At 44.7% G+C, this 20310-nt stretch overlaps 1 protein-coding gene across 2 annotated transcripts in view; it reads left to right on the forward strand.

Moving 5' to 3' along the window:
* Positions 1–20310, forward strand: part of cdk14 (cyclin dependent kinase 14) — a 140188-nt gene that overhangs the window by 10046 nt on the left and 109832 nt on the right. Inside the window, exon 1 of one of the 2 annotated variants that reach the window (XM_028425957.1) lies at positions 19176–19289. The exons of the other annotated variant lie outside the window; for it this stretch is intronic. The gene's annotated coding sequence lies outside the window, so the exon portion shown is untranslated. Of the gene's footprint in view, positions 1–19175; positions 19290–20310 lie in introns of those variants that run through there. 2 annotated transcript variants of the gene reach the window in all.

Genomic DNA, 20310 nt, shown 5'->3' on the forward strand with positions numbered 1-20310 from the left:
AGCACCGGCATCATGACTGAGGCTCATTATAGAAACACGGCTGGCAGCGTGACACCATCTCCATGCAGAGTCTGACCTCACATCAGTCCAGCACTGTGTTCTTCGTTACTTTCCACCACTGGTATAGAATGACATGGAGCACTTTCTGTCCAGACCACTGGCTCAACACACTACATTCCTATAGCCCTCTGTGCTAAAATACAATAGACATAACTGCTTTTATATCAATATTTCCAGAGAGAGAGAGAGAGAGGGGGGAGCTGCATGAAGCTGTAACGTCATCGATTTGATCCTATTTATTCATAAAATATTAAAACAGATATAGGAAGGGGCGACAGATGAATATAAGCCTTACAGAGCTAACTCATAAATACATGAATTCAAAATAAAATTATTAATTTTGAATTTTTTTTCAGTTTTGTCTAGTTTTTAAACCTAGCAGGTTTTTCTATGTGCATGGATGGGCATGGATTAGAGCATTAAGGCACAAACAATGTGCAGCAGATCTAGACGAAGATCCTTGACTCCTCCTCTGGTACCCCCTCCTCTGTCTTTCACTCTAATGGAATCAGGTTCTGAAACCTGATGGGCTTAATCTGAATCTGCTGTAAAAGTGCTGCGGTCGACAGAAAGAGCTGCTGGAAGGCTCTTATTATTATTGAGCATCCTCTCTCTGCACGGTCCCTTTGTGCCTGTTGTTTTATTGTCATGAGCTAATTTGCTGTCAAAGAAACAATCCATAATATCAGGCTTAACCAAACTGTCAGCTTTTTTTCTGATTGGTTGACAGAAGTCGTCATTGTCACTTATTTCTCATTATTAGACGTCTTTGAATCTTTGTTCCCTCCTCTCTGCGTCGCTCTCCGTTTTGTCTTCATTATCTATTCTCGTTCCAACTGGAGCTGAAGGATTTCGTGTGTTTGGTATCGGGATCAAAAATTAATGCAGTGAATGTAGTTCTTAATTACAGGCGGACCTAAGAGAATCCATTAACAGTAAAATGCTGTCATTAGTTCCAGAGAACATAGATCACAGAGAATTCCATGGAGCAGAAACATGATCAGGACTCCTGCTCCTCCTGTGTCCTGCTGAGACATCTGTGTCTCCAGAGGGGGACCACAGCAGACCCAGGCAAATTCAACCTGGCTTATTTTTCTAAAATCTGTGCACCAAGAATTGATTTGAGAGCCTTTAGTTCATACACTGTGCGACCAAAAGTAAACAGACACTATGTGCAGCTTCAGCTGCTCTGTGTTTAAATCTTAATGCTCCAGTCTACTAGATCTGCACCTGATGATTGATTACTTGTGATGATTGATTGCTTGTCCATGAGTGATCAATCAATGTATTCTGATATTTCGAGGACAAACCAAATTTAACCAGCTTTAGACCGTATAATGTGGATTTAAATGACATCTTCCTGTTTCAAAATAAAAGCTCGAACATGGTTTTCCCAGTTTGGTTTTGGAAGGCTTTGCCGTTTCTGACCTTCAGGCCACCCGACACATGACTGCAGACTTTACAAATACGTAATGGGAACATAAAGCCTGGGTGTCCACATACTTTCGTCCTTAAAGTCGATTGTTTTTTTCAGAATTAATTATAACCCAGACTCTACTCCTCTAACCACCTTATGTGGACGTATCAGTCCCATGATCAGGTGACATTGGACCATATGTCCTATGTTCCATTCCGGCCTTCCAGCGTAGCAGCATGTGGTGTGTGGGGGATGTAATTATTGGCCACATGTGTTGTTGCCTTGTGAGGATGTGTGTGCACAGGGGTAGGTGTGAGGCCGCTGAAAACCTTTACATTTTAATTCTTTGCTGATGTGGAGATGGAAGCTAAAGACAAAGAGTGGACAGAACATCTGTCATCTTTCTCAGATCTTACATTAACATATGCTGTCTCCACTGCTGTTAGCATTGGGATGCATATGCTGTATATCCCTGCTCTTCGAAGAACAAGGTCAGCAACCTGAGCGTGTGTCGGCTGATGTATTTCCCAGGAGAGCATCAGCATGCATAAAAAGGCAAAACCGCAGACGGAGTCTCTTTGAATTGATTTTGTTTCTTGAAGTTTAAGCTAATGGTTATTTTGACGGAAAAAGTCTAATCAATGACAATGAAAAGGCTGCTGATTAAAGCGGTTGAGCGTGAAGAGTGTCCGTCTTTTATTTGCTGCATGTTTGTGGATGTTTAAGCTTGGCATGAATTCAATACGGTGTTGAGTCGGAGAGAACAAGAGATGATCGGGGACGAGGAGAGAAAGCATTAGGACCTATCAACCTGTGAATCAACACAGATAAAAGACTTGCGATGAAAGCGTGAGGTGGATGGTGGCGGTTCAACCCGCAGCTTTGTGGTGTTGATTCGCTCCTGATAACAGTCTGTGTGTGTGTGTGTGTTACCTTTCCATGGCAGTCACACTGTTGTGGACTTCAAACCCTCCTCAGTTCAGGTATTTCAGCTGAATCCTGCCGTGTTACATGGAGTCGCAGTATGAAATCCGATGTCTTGATATGAGGTGATTAGAAATGAAAGAGAGTGATTTTACAGTAAACCTCTGCAGAGCTTTAAAGGCTCCCGACAGAGCAGTTAGAGCCAGCAGCTGTGCATCCAGATGTACAGATGATGTCACTAATATGTGCATAAGTAGCGAAAAGAGGCAAGCATCGATGGTCCGTGCACTGAGCAGCCAAACGAAAGAATGAAAGGAAACATTGGCAGCATCTCCAAAATCTACTTAAATAGAGACACTCACTGAAACAACAACATGTCAGTGTGGCAAACATGCACACAGCTGGATAATCTACACAATGGATACCTAGCCAGATAGTGCTATATTAGCTTAGCATGCTCTGACAGTATGGAGAGACGAAGAGTGATGCAAAAAACACTGTGTATTTGACACTCTATGCTGTATGTTGTATGTGTTACAGCAGTAATACAGTAATACAGCAATGGAGTATCCCGCTCTAGCTGGATTGATTGATTTATTTTTTTTTTCTCAATCTGATCAGCGCAAATCTGGTTAAAGTCGGATTGATTTCCGTCCAGCTAGATCCACGGGATTCACTGAACTCAGGCTAAAGACTGAATACAAATGCGGCTAAGATCTTTGTACTTCCTGGTTCACGGGGACAGTATCCGGGTTGCGTACAAAAGCCGTGCCTGAACATCCAGCGAGCTTCGAAAGATTTTCCCGAAGTTTATTTTCAACATGGCTACAAAGGAATCGGCTGCACTTTGGACCGAATAAAAAAATAACGCATGCACGCTCATGGTCCTACCGTGGTCTGGATTTTATAATGCAGCACCTAGCAGTTTGCAGAACAGCAAAGACGCCAGATAGAACCGGATTGAGCTCACGTCACATGTTTGCAGTAGCCGGATTTGAAAATAGGTCTGAATGTATCCAGCTTAGAAACCATCCAAATTCTGTCCCACTCAAAAGGCTCAGAAAGGCTCGGCACAGGCTGTAACTGCAGACACAACACATGTGATCAGAGGGCCATTGTCAGACACTCACGTCACACTCAGACACAACATTTCCAGCTCGTGGCACAACGTCAGCCTGCTAACTAGCAGAGGATCAGATCCAGAGGAGCGAGCTTCAGCTGAGACGCTTGATGTCTTATTCAGTTTTTACTCCTGGGAAGTGAGAGTGTGTGAGGTCGCACTCAAACATCTTTCTCAGAGAATTGTCTGTCAGTAATCACAGCTGGGAATTCACACTTTTTCTCAGGCTGAGCTTCTAATATAAACCCTCCTCACACAAGATCTTCTATTTTAAAAAATGAGACTCAGAAAGGAGTTCTTGGTCAGAAGGACACTAGACCTTCTGGAAACACCTGCCGAGCGCCTGATTTTTCACCCCAAACAATTTGAGGGATTTTCTTTTTTGTTGTTGTTTTTTGCTGTATGCTTGGTGCTGTGCCAGCCTCTACAGCAGTCTTCCGTCGGGCCTGGAGGAGAGACAATCAGTGTCTGATTGATTGTAGCAGCGTTACTGTACAGGAGAATTCATCATCCAGCGGGCCTGGGGGAGCTCTGCAGTGTCAGCAGCGACCTCTGACTCCTGCTCTTGCTTAGACATAGTGATCACCTGCATAATTAAAGCACATTGTTGAATGTGTAATGGAGTCTAGTCAGTCAGAGTTACACCTGTGAAGTCTGTTCCACATACTGCAGTGCAGGGAGTTTGTATAATGCCATGATCATCAGTGATATCAGAGAAGCATACCAAATGTTGTAGTCAGAATCTTCATCATATAAAAACTGGACCCCGTCAGGGGGAGTCAGAAGCCTCCTGTGCCGGCCCGGGCTGGACCTTTGTTCTGACTGTGTTTTTGAAAATCACTTCAAGATGTCTCCTCTTGTTTGACCTCTGAGCTCCTCTCCTTTTCTTTTCTCCCCCTTTTTCCTGTGCTGGACGAGATATTGATAGATACCCTTGGATGCTCCTCTTTCCTGTCGGATGTGTGTGTGTGTAGGGTTGCACCACATCTTGATGCTGCTGCCAGAGAAACAGCACTCCTCAGCCCCCCTTCTATCGCTGAGGACACCAGGGTGGAAGGAAACATAGAGCCAACGTTACTCACGTATTCTACATCCTGTGTGTCTGTGTGTGTCTGGTCTCCTGTGTTTATTAAGAATTAAGAATGATTTTCACTTGATAAGTATAGATTAAACTTGTATTAATGTTGAGTTTATCGCCCACAAGCAGCTCAGACTGTAGGAGTCATTGTTCGCTCTTATAGCCGACCACCTGCTGCAGTTCGAGGGTGGAGGAGATGCATGACTGGAAACTGGATGAGAGCTGTAAACTGGAGCAAAGCAGTAAATTGAGGGAGTCTATAAAACTAAAATATTAAGCTGCAACACTCACCACAGTGCTGAGCTGACACCTTTGTTGGCACTGAATACATTTGACATTTAATGATGTGGCTCCACACCTTTGGATCAACAATTTTCTTAGCATACAGTGCTGCAGCAATTTATTCATATTATTTATTAGTGTAGTTCTTTTTTTTTAGACCACTTTTCTAGTGATTGAAAAGCAGCAATGTGTTGTCCTAGAAAATAATTCCATAATAATTCAACAGCTGAAATATTTATTCACGAATAAAATAAGGAAAAAATAAATAAATTAAAAAAAAAACAAAACGTATACACAGTCCCCACCAACTCTGAGCTTGTAATCACTAAGTTTTATCGAAAACATCTGCACTATGAAGATTAAAAGAAAAGAAAAAAAACATCGTAGACTGTAGACAGCTCCCGAAAGCCAAAACATGTTGATTGCCCCCTGGTGGCTTGCTGCAGTATAGGTCCTTGCCCCCTCCATTGTTAGTAAATGGGACACGGATCTAACAAAAAACCTTAAGGTTCTCCTCAAATAAATGCATCTCACAAATGGTTAATGGCTTGTTAGCGAGGTTTATGGCTTAAAAAGAAGGAAGCACCTTCATGGTCAGCAGCCGCTGGAGAGGCGGGGTGTGTATACGACCACCATGGTGCTCCTTATCTGTAAATGTTGGTCTCTACTATTTGACTCGAGCTCCTTAAATGCACCACTGAGGATTTTGGGGCACATCAACATGATTGACACGTCTCCTATTACAGTACAGTCATGGTTGCTGGAGCTCCGTCTTCCTGCCTTTGACCTCATTTGAATTTTTTGGATCTAATAACCGGCAGTGGTGTCGAGGAGCAGCTCCATCACCGCCGCTCCATCCATCCCTCCTGCAGCGGCCGTCAGGAATGCAGCGCAGGGTTTAAGATTAGGATGCATGGGATGATCTGCTGTCCTATTCCACCAGCACAATTTTAGCCTTTTAGCGTCAGTGAACTCATTAAGTTTGAGTGGTGTGCATGTGTTCGCCTCCCACTGTAGTGGCTAATCCTGACTGACTGACTGTCACAGCTCGGAGTTGTTGCCACTGGCCGTGTTTATTTGGCTCCGTCAGTCTGATTTGTGACAGCTGCTGGCTAATCTGTGCGTGTTAGCCCTGCAAGCGCTTGGGTCAGAAATTCTCCCAATCTGTGGAGGCTGGCTGAGCTGAAAGCTAACTCAAAGAGCCCCCCTCCCCCCCCCCCCCCTCCATCAATGTGCTCACTCCCCTCCGGAGAGGAGTCCATATTCAGGACTAATTTAATTTTACTCGGTATAACTTTCCCGTCCTCTGCAATGTGAGGATTAGCACGATCGCTGTAAATCACCAAAGCATCTTCTACTATCACTCGCGCCACCCTCGGTGCCCTGAAGAGGTAATTGTGGGAGATGTAGTATATTTAGAGATGAGCTCTCTCAGCCATCATGGTCAGCATGAGGCCCTGAGATTAAGCACAGGGGCAGGGATAGTATCTCATTATACATTTCAAGTGGTCTAATCACACCTTTAATTAACCCTCTGCTAATCGGCCCTGAAGGAAACCTAATGGATTAAATATTGCTGAGGTATTAAAATGCAAATGGAGAAGAGGAGCCGGCGTGGTGGTGGTGGTGGAAGTGTGCCGTGATGATGGCTGTTGCGTGTGATGCCGCATCCATCACGTTGAAGGCTGTAGAGCTCCCCCCATATGCTCGCAGGTTCAGTGTCAGTGGTGTGCACCGGCAGGAAATGGGGCCTGACTGCGCCCAGAGAAATGATCGAGGAGGGTGATTCAAGGAAATGAGACGTAAGACGGTAATGGAATGGAATATAACTGAGTCAGGCTGACGGGCTCTGCTGTGGGTTCATGTTGTTTTTTTTTAAGGCTGGCAGTCATGTTGATTGCCCATTACCCTTGCAGACTTCAGGTGAAGTGAGACTAAATGTCTGAACCTCTTCTGGCCTTCAGAAGGTCTATGATCATCACACCCCTTGAAGCCCAAACCCTGCTACTGTGTTTGAATGTACGTTTTTAAAGATTCTGCACTTCTCAGTGCATCCAGGAAGTCCTGACTGGGCCACTATGGCCTCTACTTTATGTTAGGGATGCCCTAGGGATGTATAGAGTAATGGTGCTGATCTATTCACTTCAGATCTATGTTTGCATTGCCTGCTATGATATGCATTATGAGAACTGTGTGGAGGTGTTTCACACTTGCTCAATGGCTTCTTGGAAATGTTATTGTCCAATATGCAGAACCCAGGTAGTGTTTTTGGGACTGAATATGTCAGATCAATGTTTGTACCATTGCTTATTTGTATATGTGAGCTTGTGTAAGGCAAGCTGATGGTCACACAGGTGGGTTGATCCAAACAGGGCTGACAGGCATACGGCACATCTCCTCATGTTGGGGAAAGCAGGTGCCAGAACTGGCTGTTCCTGTCAGAGGATGACCTGGATTTCATCAGAACATCATTTAAAGAGGAGAAGTTGTCCCACTTTGGAAGCAAAGTTATCCACAGTGATACCTGTGCCAGAGAGGAGGCGAGTGTGTGGTGATGATGATGCAGGGTCTGAATATATAAATGTATATATAAAACTGTGCTGCACAGGTTCAAACTGATGCTCAGCTTCTGAGAGCACACAGACCAGTTTAAAGTAAAGGTTCGCACCTAAACCTGCACTTTAGTCTCTTGTCCATAGTGTCCACAGGAAGAACCCAAGCTGACCTTAACTGTGCAGGCTCAAGAATGCACATTTTTTAAGTCTTTAAGGATTAAAAGCATGTATATGGTTGGACATATACATTCCTTGTTGGATCAGTGTTGATGTCGCAGCCTTGTGGTCGTTCATGAAGGCAGTAACAAAAGAGCTGCGAGTCGTTTCATTGATTTGATTCGTTTTAAAAGGTCACATTCATCCATATCCCTATCATTTTTAAATTATTTACCAAAACAGTGACGGATGACAGAAGCATTAGTCATGATGTACACTCGTACAGGTGCAAAAGATTAGCATAAATTAACCAGTGTCCAAGTTGCGGAACAGACTGACAAGCAGACGCTCACGGCAGGACAGAAATCAGCCTTTTCTTTGTGTTTATCCATCACCGCTCGTCTTGCTGAGCCCCAGTAGAACTGATGTCAGCCTGAAATGTCAAGCTAAATATTACCTTTAATGAATGGCCCGCATGAGTGGGAGGAGGAAGGAGAAATAAAATCATGCTTTCTGACCTTTTGGAGGAATACAAATACCAACTCTTCTCTTGGATCCTGCTTTCAGCACAGCCATTAGAGGAAAAGGGGGTCAGACTTTGGTCACGGTGTGTAAGTCTCTGCGTGTTTGTGAAAGCTTATGTGTGAATGTGTCACCCCTGAGTTCATAGTTGGACATTTTTAGCACGCCAGAAATTGGAGGGTGACGCGGGATCACTCTGTCTGGGATGGTGGAAAGCTGAAGGCTGACAAAAACAAATGGAAATGTGGGTGTTTTTTTTTCACGCTCTGGCGCTAAACTAATGGTTTTTATACCCACAATCTCTGCGCATGTGTAATAGCGACCAGGACCGCCTGAGAAGTAAATATTTTAAAATGGCGGCGGCTGGTGCAACATGTCTGAAATCAGACAAAGTCTGGAAGCATGTCACCATGACGAGGGAAGAGAAATGACTTCAATCTTAAGACGAGGCTTGGAAGTCAAATTTGAGCTGAATAATATTAGCACATGCCAAAAATGACCTTGGTTTGAAAGCTGAAACCTGAAAGAGCCATTGATCAGGTGATTTTCTGATCAGAATAGTTAGTTAATATCAGTAATATCAGTAATAGTAGATCATTTCAACAATCGACACATAAGCTGACAGTCAAAATGGATGGAATACATCTAGAATGTCACAGAAAATGATTTAAAGAGATAATCCGTCCAAAACCACAAAGAATCACACAGTCACTGTTCATTACAACTCTGTTTATTTTGTATCTACAGTTTTCTCTCCAAGAGTACTTAATCTTATACTAACTAGGCTTGAACCTTACCACAAGAAGAAGCCAGAGCTCTTCTGTACTCTTATGTTGTTTTTCTGCCAGTATAAAATGGTCACATTAGCTGAATGTCAGAGTTACAGGGACCACAGCACCACTTTCATATTCAGATCATTTTTCTTTAATGTATTATTTTGGCATTGTGGTAAGCGCTGGGATGGATGTGTGAGTGAAGCCGGTGAGGATGGAGGGAAGCTGCACGGAGCTCTCATGTTGATTCTGTTGATGAAATGGTGCAGAACAGCTGGTGCCTATATTAAAGCATCTAATCACCCCTGAACGATGGTGGCGGCACGCTCCGTCTCCTCATTCAGACCTCATTTAAATCAAAGCGTAAACAGAGATGATATGTGTTGGTGGGCATGGACCACCACACACATGCAACACACACACACACAACACACAACAAAAAGTCAGAAAATGTAATCAGCACTGCAACACATGCTGACATGGCTGCAGAATGCGTGATGAATAGACGGCTAATTAGCCAGCGAGTTAAATCTAACATGGCGTGTGTGTGTTAGTTTACATATACTGGGATTATAATGATATTAGGGTGTAGCGAGCTCATTGCTGCACTCTAGACAGCTGATAAATATCAACTGTTAGTGCCACATAGCCAAACTGCCCTGTACAAGGCAGAATCAAGATCAAATAGCCGTGAAATTTAATCCATTAGATTGGGGAGGGAGGGGTGATGGGTGATGGATCCAGCCTAAAGCAGACCTCCATCCAGGAGTGTGTGGGGTCATGACATCACCTCGGTCACATGTCACTTTCACTTAGGGTTAGGCATTAAAATAAACAGGGTGCGGTTGTAGGTAAAGATTAGAGTGTACAGGTCATGCTGGCCGTCATGACATAGTGTATTAAATTTAATGGATAAATGTTAAATTAGGCCAAAGAACATGTACAACTGTATCATCGGGTGATGTGACTGTAACATTGAGGCAGGATTAAGATTTCATTTCCTCCACCTGCTTAATTGCCATTAGAGAGTGGAGGGAAACAGACAGCGTGTACCGTTTCCGTCAGCCCCGTGACTAACACCTGTAACCATGGCAACTCTACACAAAGACAGTGACAGCTGAACATATTTAAAAAAGCATCATCAGGTGCCAGATTTCTAAAGTGTTCTTCTAGCAACACAACTAAAAAAAAAAAGCATGAAGTGTAACAAAGAGGTGCAAAAACACAAAATGCACAGGAAGGCACAAAAGTAATACACAAACAACAACTCACAGAGAGAAGTGCTGCACTACAAACACACAGAGAGCAAACGCAGCATGACAGGAAGTCAAGCTGCAGATAACCACTATCAGACAAACGAGATTTGATCTGTTTATTAGATCGCCGCTGGACATTCTGACCAAAAACCCCACGAAGTTTGCTCAGAACCGGTGGACTCCAGTCATGTGTGGTGTTCTCAGCTGTGCTTCTGTCACAGCTGATGGTGTTATGGCAGATCTGATTCAGGTGTAAACGGTTTCCTTGCATCTGTAACTCAAACTTCAGAAACGCACGCCATCACCCGAGCTGCATCTGTAGCTGTGATCTTTTAAGAGTCTCTCAGGGTTTGCCGTTGACGGATCTGTGGATGGACCTTACTAAATGTGGGCAACATGCTAGCCTGGACTTCGTTCCATTTGCGTCTTGTTCTTGACTTTTTGTTTGAGCAGTCACATTAATATTTTAAACTTATACTTTATGATTTTATTTTGAAATTATGACTCAAACTTTTGTTTGCTGCCTTGTTGCTAAGCTAACCTGCTACTTGTCTCATTAAATGTTTGAGTTAAAGCAACATATACACGCCGATAAGCATGTTTCCTGTGGTCTCATGTTATCTGCCAGACTGTGTCTGTATCTACTTCTCATACACACAGTGAAATCAGCTGCTGCACATCACACGCCAGCACAATGAGCCCACAGACGAGGGGAGGCGGCCGTATAGCAATCTTTTTTTTCCCCCCTCTGTGCTGCAGAAAGTAGCAAAAGCTGCATTGTTGACAGACTCTCTTGCTGAATCTGGGTTGGCAACAAAGAGCGTCTTTCATCCCCCGGTGGCTGCGTCGCGATCTGCAGGAAACTCCAGCCTCCACTTATCTAACTCCAGATAAAGCACTTTCACCGTTTACCACTACCAAAGCAGAGAGGATTCAAGCATCTCTAACAGGGAGCTGTTTGAGATGCAGCGCGTCACGGAGCCGTGTACGATACCAGCTACAAACTTAGCTTCTCCTTCCAGCCTGTGTGTGTGTAGTCCATCACTACAGGTGCCTGAATCTGGTCTGGAATAGTCTGCATCTCTGTTCATGACTGCGTTAAGGTATTTCAGGACTTGTGGGAGGCACAGAAACATGACATTGGCCTTCACATTAGCAGCCTGCTCTCACATTAGGCGGTGTCATGGTTGGAAGGCATGACAGAAAAAGGCCTGACATTCAGACAGAGGGTCCACACACAGAGCGGGCCGACCCTCGGCTTCATGCTTTATTCGCTGCATTTCCTGTTCTTACAACTGGAACGCGTCCTCATAGATAAACATCTGCACTGGTCCAGGCTCCCGCTGACATGTTAGTGTTAAAAGTCTTGCTGTGCAGTTGCAGGGTGGGTCAGGAGTGATGTCATCGCCAATGTATTTGCCAGTGCTGAGGACAATAACACTTAGTATGATACTGGAGGATCATGAAACTGTGGTTCATCACATTATCATCAGGAATACAGAGGACATGAATGAGTGTGGCCCACAGACTGACTGCTACTGTTACTGCTTAACTCTGCTGATGATCTATGATGACTTCCAGCACAGACCCACAGCAGGGTGGGAACCTATGATACAGTAGCTTGGTATGATACAGGGTGGTTACATTACAGTACAGCAATATTTAAGATGATCTTCACTCTCAGTTCTTGTAAACAGAGTGTTTTCTGGCTGCGTCTTCTCATGTTCAGAGAACATCAGAGTTTTCTTTGTTAAAAGTGTTTTAATGTTATAATTGTGTGTGTGTGTTGATAAAAATCGTGATCTTTACCCAGCTCCAACCCCCCGTTTTTAATGTCTAACCTTAACCAGTAGTTTTATTGTTTAACCCTGACTACAAGGGAAAACAAAGCAGCGTGCAGTATCTGAACCCCTGGACCCCTGAGTGAAGGTCTGCCCTACTCTGTGTCCCCCTCCATCCCCAAATCGGATGACATCAGCCAATATGCTCTATTAGTCACAAATGTGACATCTTTTCATCATTTTCAACATATGATATAGAACGATACAGTGTAGAACGATACATCAGTATTCTGATGTTACTGGAGGGTTTGTGTCGACTGAGACATGAGAACAGGAGAGCAGCTCCAGCTCAGGATACATTTAACTCTTATGGTAACGACCTGTAGGAAACTCATTGCCATCTGCTGGCCAAGCAGAGCCTTAATCCCATCTTCACTTTCCTGTCAGTGTGTCATCGCTTACAGCGACGCTTTTAGTCGTTTCCACATTTCTCTGAACCCTTCATCAGCGCCGCTGCCTCTAACCATCCTCCTTTACTTAAATGCTCCAAGGCTGTCAAGTGAAGAATCGAGCCAAGGTCAATCCAGCTTTAGAAGTCACACTGCTACATCTGAGACTTTGTGCAGGTTCGCTACAGTGAAATGCGAGTGCTAATCTGAGGGCCTGGAGCCGTGCGCTTAGTGCTGAATAGGGATTATGGTGCTTCTTTAAATTCTGCTGCAGCCGTGTCAGTTTCACGCGCTGCTGTTGTACGGTCCTGCTGATTTGCATTCTGATGCTCGTCAGCAGCACAAAGCTGCAGTTTATCCCTCACAGCAAGCAAACAGCAGACTGATGAGCTGTGTGACCACCACTATGAAGAAGTAATTGTCTGAAAGCTCATCTGCTCGGGCCGCCGGCCGGCCGGCCTGTTGTTTTATGAATTAGTCTTAAATTAATTGCATGGCTGGGCTTTGCTTCTAATAAACGGTTTTATTTCTGATTTGGTCTGCTCTGCTATTGATCTGTGGGGGCCCAGAGGTGGCAGGCGATGTGAAGCGCACCGCAGAATAACAATGACGGAGCGATGGAGGGGCATCAGCAGGATCCTAAATCCTAACGCTGACAGCGGGGAGCGGAGGATGGCACACAGATGCGAGTTCAAGGGGAATTTAGGCCAGGCAGGGGTGTGAATATCGCTGAACATTAGTCCGCACGCACAAACACACAAACACACACATGCGCACATAAAACAGACACAGAAACCCATATAAACAGCTGGAGCGCTAAGCACAGCAGCTGGGAGCCTCGTCCGCTCTAGGTCATTCAGTTCTCCGTCATGGCCAGCATTAAGTGGATATGGTGCTTCTGCGGCATTATTCGCTTTTGTCCCTGTCCATCGATCGTTGCTTTTCTCCAAGAGGTACGTGCTGCTGGGTTGAGTGGAGTTTTTCTTCTCCGCAGAGGAGGGTTCAAGGTCAGGAACAGGCCGCGTTTTGCTTCCTCACAACGTCTGTATAGTTGGGGAATGTGATGAAATGTGTTTGGTAACTTGGCGGGCCTGTGCCCATGCAGGGTCTGCAGCCAATTATCCCATGAAGGCAGCGTGAGGTATGATTCAGCTCTGAGTGTGAACACGCTGGATTCATTTTAATGGACACCTGAGGTGGATCCTGCTGCTCTGATCTCACTCCTAGTTCTGATTTAACCTCGATCATATGAAAACTTTGTGGTGACCTTGATCACTTTATACTTATTTTGATTCATCCATTGATTATTGAAATAATTCATTGATTAAAGGGACTATAAATCTCACAGGTGATCAATGGCTCTAACGGCATCTGTGTTTTTTTTCTTTGAAATAATTATAAAAAAAAAAAGGATCCAGGGAGTGTGCATGATGGTAATTTAAGGATCTCGGTGCATCACAGAGCTGAGCGCGATGCCGACTTCAAAATGAGTTTCTCCTTCCAGTCTGTGTGCACCCTCAGTACCTGAATCTGGTCTGGAATAGTCTGCATCTCTGTTCATGACTGCGTTCAAGTATTTCAGGACTTGTGGGAGGCACAGAAACATGACATTGCCCTTCACATTAGCAGCCTGCTCTCACATTAAGCGGTGTCATGGTTGGAAGGCATGACAGAAAAAGGCCTGACATTCAGACAGAGGGTCCACACACAGAGCGGGCCGACCCTCGGCTTCATGCTTTATTCGCTGCATTTCCTGTTCTCACAACTGGAACGCGTCCTCATAGATAAACATCTGCACTGGTCCAGGCTCCCGCTGACATGTTAGTGTTAAGTCTTACTGTGCAGTTGCAGGGTGGGTCAGGAGTGATGTCATCTCCAATGTGTTCGCCAGTGCTGAGGACAATAACACTTGGTATAATGCAATATGGTGGCGAGTGACCACCAAGAGCAGACCGGCTCTAAAGCTGAAAAGTTTTGTTCTATGTCAGAGACAGAATTTGGTCTTCAAAGAGCCTTTATGTTTAAAAAGATGTTCAAATTTAGCGTGTTAGTTGTTGTGCCAACAAACAAAAACCTTAGTACGTATTGTCCATTAGAATGTGTCTTATCTCCACCTTTGCTGTATAATTAAGAGGATACAAAACAAAAGACGATGACATAAACTGCAGTTCTTGCCTTAATAAGTGCATTTAGTGCCACTGTTGCAGCTTTATGAGGCTACATGTACAGTTTATTCTAATGTAAGGAAGTCTGACTTACTAAATTACTTCAATAAACCACACAAAGTCCCACAAATCTAGTGTACCGGTGCAGCTGCTAGCTCACATCCTAATGACACTGTACACATTAGCAGTCAGGTTTCATCACATGTCCTCGGCTCACCCTGCTGCTTGTATTGTGCGTACGCTTGGCCCCAACCAGGAAAAGATGGCTGACCACAAAGGCGCTTTTTAGGCTTCCATTTGGCTCCAAAGCAAATCATTTCATCAATGATAAAACCACCTGTATTCACAATATATACAGGACATTTTCACAAAGTGAAACCCCTTCTGGGACCCTACGAATCAGGTTCTGCGTGGCTTTAAACAAACCGTCTTGTGATCCAGCCCTGCTCTTCGCTGTTTTCGGATCCGCTCTGAGTGAATTAACAGTGTGATTCTGTAGTCTGTTTGAAGCTCGGGCTGTTCAGCACGTGTCGGGGTTCACAGGTGGATTTGTCAGGATGGAATATTTTGTCAGAGTATCCAGGTCAGACAGAGAAGTATCAGTACAGCATATCAGTTATTCGAGGTCACGGATGTGGATCAGCACTTAGCCTCCGGGATCATGTGACTCGGCTGAATGAATCCTATTATGAGGCTGATGTAGGTCTGTGGCAGACGGGGAGAATCCAAAGTCACGTAGTCATCAGTCGTGGCACAAAATCCTCAGATGTATTGGTGTATTTGTGGTGTTGGACTCACTCAGAGGCAACAATAGACTGTGGTCACCATTTACCCATAATTATGTTATTAAGCATTCTGGCATGCCTGTGCATGAAACCCAGTGTGTCATTTTCATTTTTATACCCAGCCAGTGACCAGTGTTTGTGTGACTGAGCACAAATGGAGCTGTTCAGTAGTGTCTGACATATCAGAGAGGGGACTGTGTGTGTGCAGTTCGAGGCCTGTTTGCACACTTTAGTTGCATCGTGGCACCATGAAGAAGTTTTATTCCTATGATTTACGAAATGATATAATAAGGACACACAACATTATTTACAGTCATAAAGTCATATTAAGTCAAAGTACATATTGTGAAAGATTGATCCTTGGATTACATACATGTTCACCATAGTTTTCTGGACCCTTCTCTCCTTCTTCTCCTTTTATGTCCGTATTGCAATTTTTCACTCTCATCTCATACCAGGCAATAGAGGTTTTTGTGCTTAATATGTCACAAAGTCATGCCAAAAACAGTCTATATGGATACAGATCTTTTTAGACCTCAGGAAAAATATTTTTTTGTGTGATCTTAAAATAGCACTTTTGTAGGTTGCTTGTTTTTAGTAATAGAAATTGGGATATAAAAGCAGACCCATTTAACACTATGACCACCGCCGAGTGGCCATTAGAGGAATTGCAGTTTTTGCTCTGGACTTGCCACATATATAAAGTCTTTCTTTGATTGGACCCTAATCCTGTGCAGCTTATCCACATGCTTTTGGGCATTCTTTCACACTCTGCTTACAACTGTTGTGAGTGTTTAAATGAACATATGATGAACATTGGCTGTGTTATGCTAGCAGAACACCTGTCTATCTAGCTCTCATTTCCCATCATCCAGCAGTCCCCAGTCTCACCTCCCACCCCACTGATAGACCCCTCACCCTGTGGCCTTTATGTGTATGTATGAGTGTGTGTATGTTTCACCAGAGTTCATTTTGTGTGCAACACTAAATAATGAATGACCCCCGCCATCACTACAACTCACTGCCACTCCCTCACACACATTTAACCTGTGTGTGGTGTGGTGTAAAACCCTGTTAAAATGCAAATAATCTCTGTTATGGTTTTAACTGATTGCAGACTGTGGTTCAGATCCAATCTGAGCCATCTTATTGTGGATTTCACACCTTCCTGCCTCACTGTGACACAATAGACATGGTGTGGTTCCTGTAGCAACAAGCCTGTCAGTCAAGGTCATCCATGACAGAGAGAAAGAGCCAGCAAGGGAAGCTGTGATGGAGGAGGGAGCGGGTCTGAGAGGGGATGTGAACAAAATTCTGTCCTATCTGATGATTGTGTATTTTGTGGTGTGATGGAGCGTGACATGATTGGGGAGGCAGCGTCTCCTCTGTGGACAGGATGGATGGATTTAGTAAAACAGGTTGTGGAGGTTTGAGTCAGGCTCTCACTGGTGTCACTCTCAGTGTTTGTTCATACATTCATCTGTCTTCACCTAGTGGTTGTTTAGAGACATGGCAGGAAAAAAAAAAACAACAACAATCCACTCACGTCCTCTCTGTAGTGTTGCTGAACTGTTGTGTGTGTTCCTGCCTAATAGGGCTTTTTGTGTCTCTAAAGGTCCTCATGTTCAGACTCCAGACCTCTCAATCTGTCCTGCAGTATATCAGGCAGCCGGATGTTACTGCAGGTCTTATTCCTGCATTGGTTTGACCCCCTTCAGAGAGTAAGGCAGTAATAGTGTGCAGACTTCTCTGTTTTCTTTGTGTAGCTCAGTATTAAAGTCTTGTTTCACTGCCTCAGGTGTGGTTGTGTGGCCATAAATCTCTCTGTAACTGTTAAAACCAGCGACTGCTTCCTGGTGCTCGGGGTCATGATTGTGCAATTTGATGCCACAGACCAGACCTGGGCAACAACTTTTCCACATCGGTGGTAAGTCATTATCTGATATGAGTTGTGAGGAGGGAGCGACATAAAATAATGGAAGAGCTGCCTGACCTTCTTTCCTTCTAAATAAATTCACAGATCTTGAGATAATTTCAGATGTGATTGTGTTGCAATGTCCGCTGCTATATTCATGACAGAAAACATTCCCATCTCCTGCTTTCAGTGCTGTTTTTTTGCAGATTTTTCAAAATAAGAGCCTCTCACCAAAGCTATGCTTTTTTAGAAGCGTGCTGTGTAGTAAAGTAAGAGTGATGACTGTTATGGTTTTATATTTTTAGATGACAGCATGCACCGTATGACTGCAATCAGCAGCGTGATCAATATTCTAAAAAGCATTATGTATGTATGGATGGATACATGCGCTTTCAGCAGCCTTTATTATTTATCATCTGTCTGTCTGAGTGATTTAATGTTTATGTCGAACAGAGAGCATGTCAAGTTGTGTGTTGTGTTAAAGGCTTTTAAATTGGCCCCCTGTGTGTGTGTGTGTGTGTGTGTTTTAAAAACAAGGCACAGAAATAGAAGCCGAGCAGGTTATATAAGCAAGTTTCTTTACTGTGACAGCGTCTTAGGCTGCACTGGTAAGAATTCAGTGGAGGAACATCCACAATTAATTCCTGATGTGATGGTCCTGGACCACAAAGCATGGGTTACCATGGCGACAGCTGGCGGGTGTCATAAGGCCAGTCCCAGTCAACAGTTCGGTGCTCCCCGTGACACTACATACAGTATATGCAGTAATTGGCAGGATAGAAGCTGCAGACGGCTGCATTTACAACGATGATGTAACATTTTAAGAATAGCTTTAAGAATAGCTGACGGGGTGGAGTGTGTGTGTGTGGAGGTCTGACGCACATTCTGTCACACATGTGACAGAAGTATATAGACCGATGGTCATTCGCGTGCCGTCGCAGCCTCCTGGACTTGTGTATCTGGCGCCAAGATGTTAGCACTAGATCCTTTAAGTCTTTAAGTCACACTTATTTCAGCACATCCTTCTTTTACTCTGCAGCTGCTTCGTGGTTCGTGGACGTACTCATCACTGCTGACCAGGAGCACAAAGCTTCACAATGTCAGAAAGATTCCAGGAGTCAAGGTCTGGGGTGTGTTTGATGGTCATCCCCAAACAGGAAAAACAAAATAAATGTACACTCCTCAAGGCTCTAGGAAGCCATGATGTACTTCCTGGCACCTTACAGTCACATCACAGACACTCAGGGAGTTTGTGGGTGATCTGCAGGCGTTCATACAGCAGATTTATGTATGCCACTGCTGCTTTTCTGTCTACATTTAGCCATAATTTAACTGTTTCCATAGAGGTGTACAGGACTCTATATCGCTCTATATTGGGATTACATTTCTCCCGTAGCTGCTTGAAGGTTACACTTCTGCTAGCTAGAGCTAGCAGAAGTACTACTCTGCTGCAGTATTTGGAGAAATAACATCTAATAGCACCCAGATGACATCAGTCTGTGCTGTTGTAGCTGACTATCCAGCAGCCTTTAGCCTAGCTCGGCTTAGCTTCACACACTCCCATGTCGTGCCTGCATCAGTCTCTAGCCTGCCGCTGCTGCTGCTGTAGACACTATTTGCTTCCTTAAACTCCTCTGGGCTGTACCATCTCTGAGCAGAGCGGGGTCCTCTAGGGTTTCAGGATGTCCTCCCGGTCATGTCGTTTCTCTCCCATCTGCTGTATAGCTCCTGTTTCTAACCCCCCGACACCCACCCCTTCTCCCCTTTGAGCTGCGAGCGCGCAGTCTCTCAGGGCGTTCGGCCAGAAACAACGCAGCCTCCTAATACCCTCTGCTGCCTCGGATTTCCTCCTCCTCCTCCTCCCCTCCTCTCAATGCACCCTCTGCTTATAGTACAATCTCATCGTTTCCAGCTTGCAAAGGGAGCGGAAGAGAGGGAAAGGAGAGTGAGGGAGGGAGATGTTTTGAGCTGGTTTGCAGGGAGAGAGCTTGGCCTGAATGCGTTCTGTCTGCTCTTCAGAGGCATCCAGGTGAGCTGTTTCCTCCTGGAAGGTAAGAGGAAGACTGCGATCGCTCTTTATTCTGTCCTGCATCCCTTATCATCATCACCCCTCCCTCCCTTCTCCTCCTGCTAGCGTGTGCGTGTGTGTGTGTGGATGAGCATGCCATGAATAGTATCCTTACACAGAACACTGTAAAGGCGGTATGCAGATGTGCATGCGTGTTGTGCCTTTATAGGACAGATTGGAGTTGTGTGTGTGTTTGTTGTGTGTTTTTAGTGTGTGTGTGTGTGTGTGTGTGTGTGTGAAGGAGAAAGGTTGTCATGCTGGCATGACAGCTTGAAAGTGGATGGTCCACCTGGGTATCAGTGCGTCTCTCGTGGGGAGGATGTGACGAGAGACTCTGGGGATGGAGAGGAAGTAGCGGGAAAAAGGCAGAGTGTGTGTTGCAAAACCTGCAGACACGCACATGCACAAAGTGTTGCCTTCAGCTTGAAACAACGTCAGCACTGTAAACCCCCCTCTGTTTCCACCACCACCCCCCTCTCTGCTAATAGGTAGCATTTCCGTTGTGGTGGTGAAGTGTGGGTGCTGATGTGTACTGGTCTAATGGACGGGATGCTGCAGCATTTTTTTTTTTCTGCTCACTCTAAAAACATGTCGTCCCACTTCGGGCAAACGTGCAACACACTTCTCTTTTCTGTTTTTTCCCCCCCTCTGAAGCCCAGAGGGATGGAATGTGGGCACTGTGGGGAGGAAGAGAAAGACGGGGACAGGCTATTTACCATCTGTGGCAGCATCTCGTGGACGTGTAGCGAGGCTTTCTGCGAGGCCATATGCAGCTCCTTGGGAAGACAGCAGGCCGAGCTGTTAAGGAGAGGAGAGAGAACGAGGAAGGAGAGAGCTGAAACAGGAGAAGAGGAGCAGGAGTATCAGGGTGTCATGTGTATGAGAGAGAATGAGTGTTGTCAGAATACGCAGCCAAATCCAGAGTAGTGTCCTCTTGAAAGAAAGCTTCTCTGGCCGGAGCTTCAAACCCAAAGTTTACTTAAAGAAATAAGTGGATGCAGAGT

This window comes from Parambassis ranga, chromosome 16, assembly GCF_900634625.1.
Source record: "Parambassis ranga chromosome 16, fParRan2.1, whole genome shotgun sequence".
NCBI lineage: Eukaryota > Metazoa > Chordata > Actinopteri > Ambassidae > Parambassis > Parambassis ranga.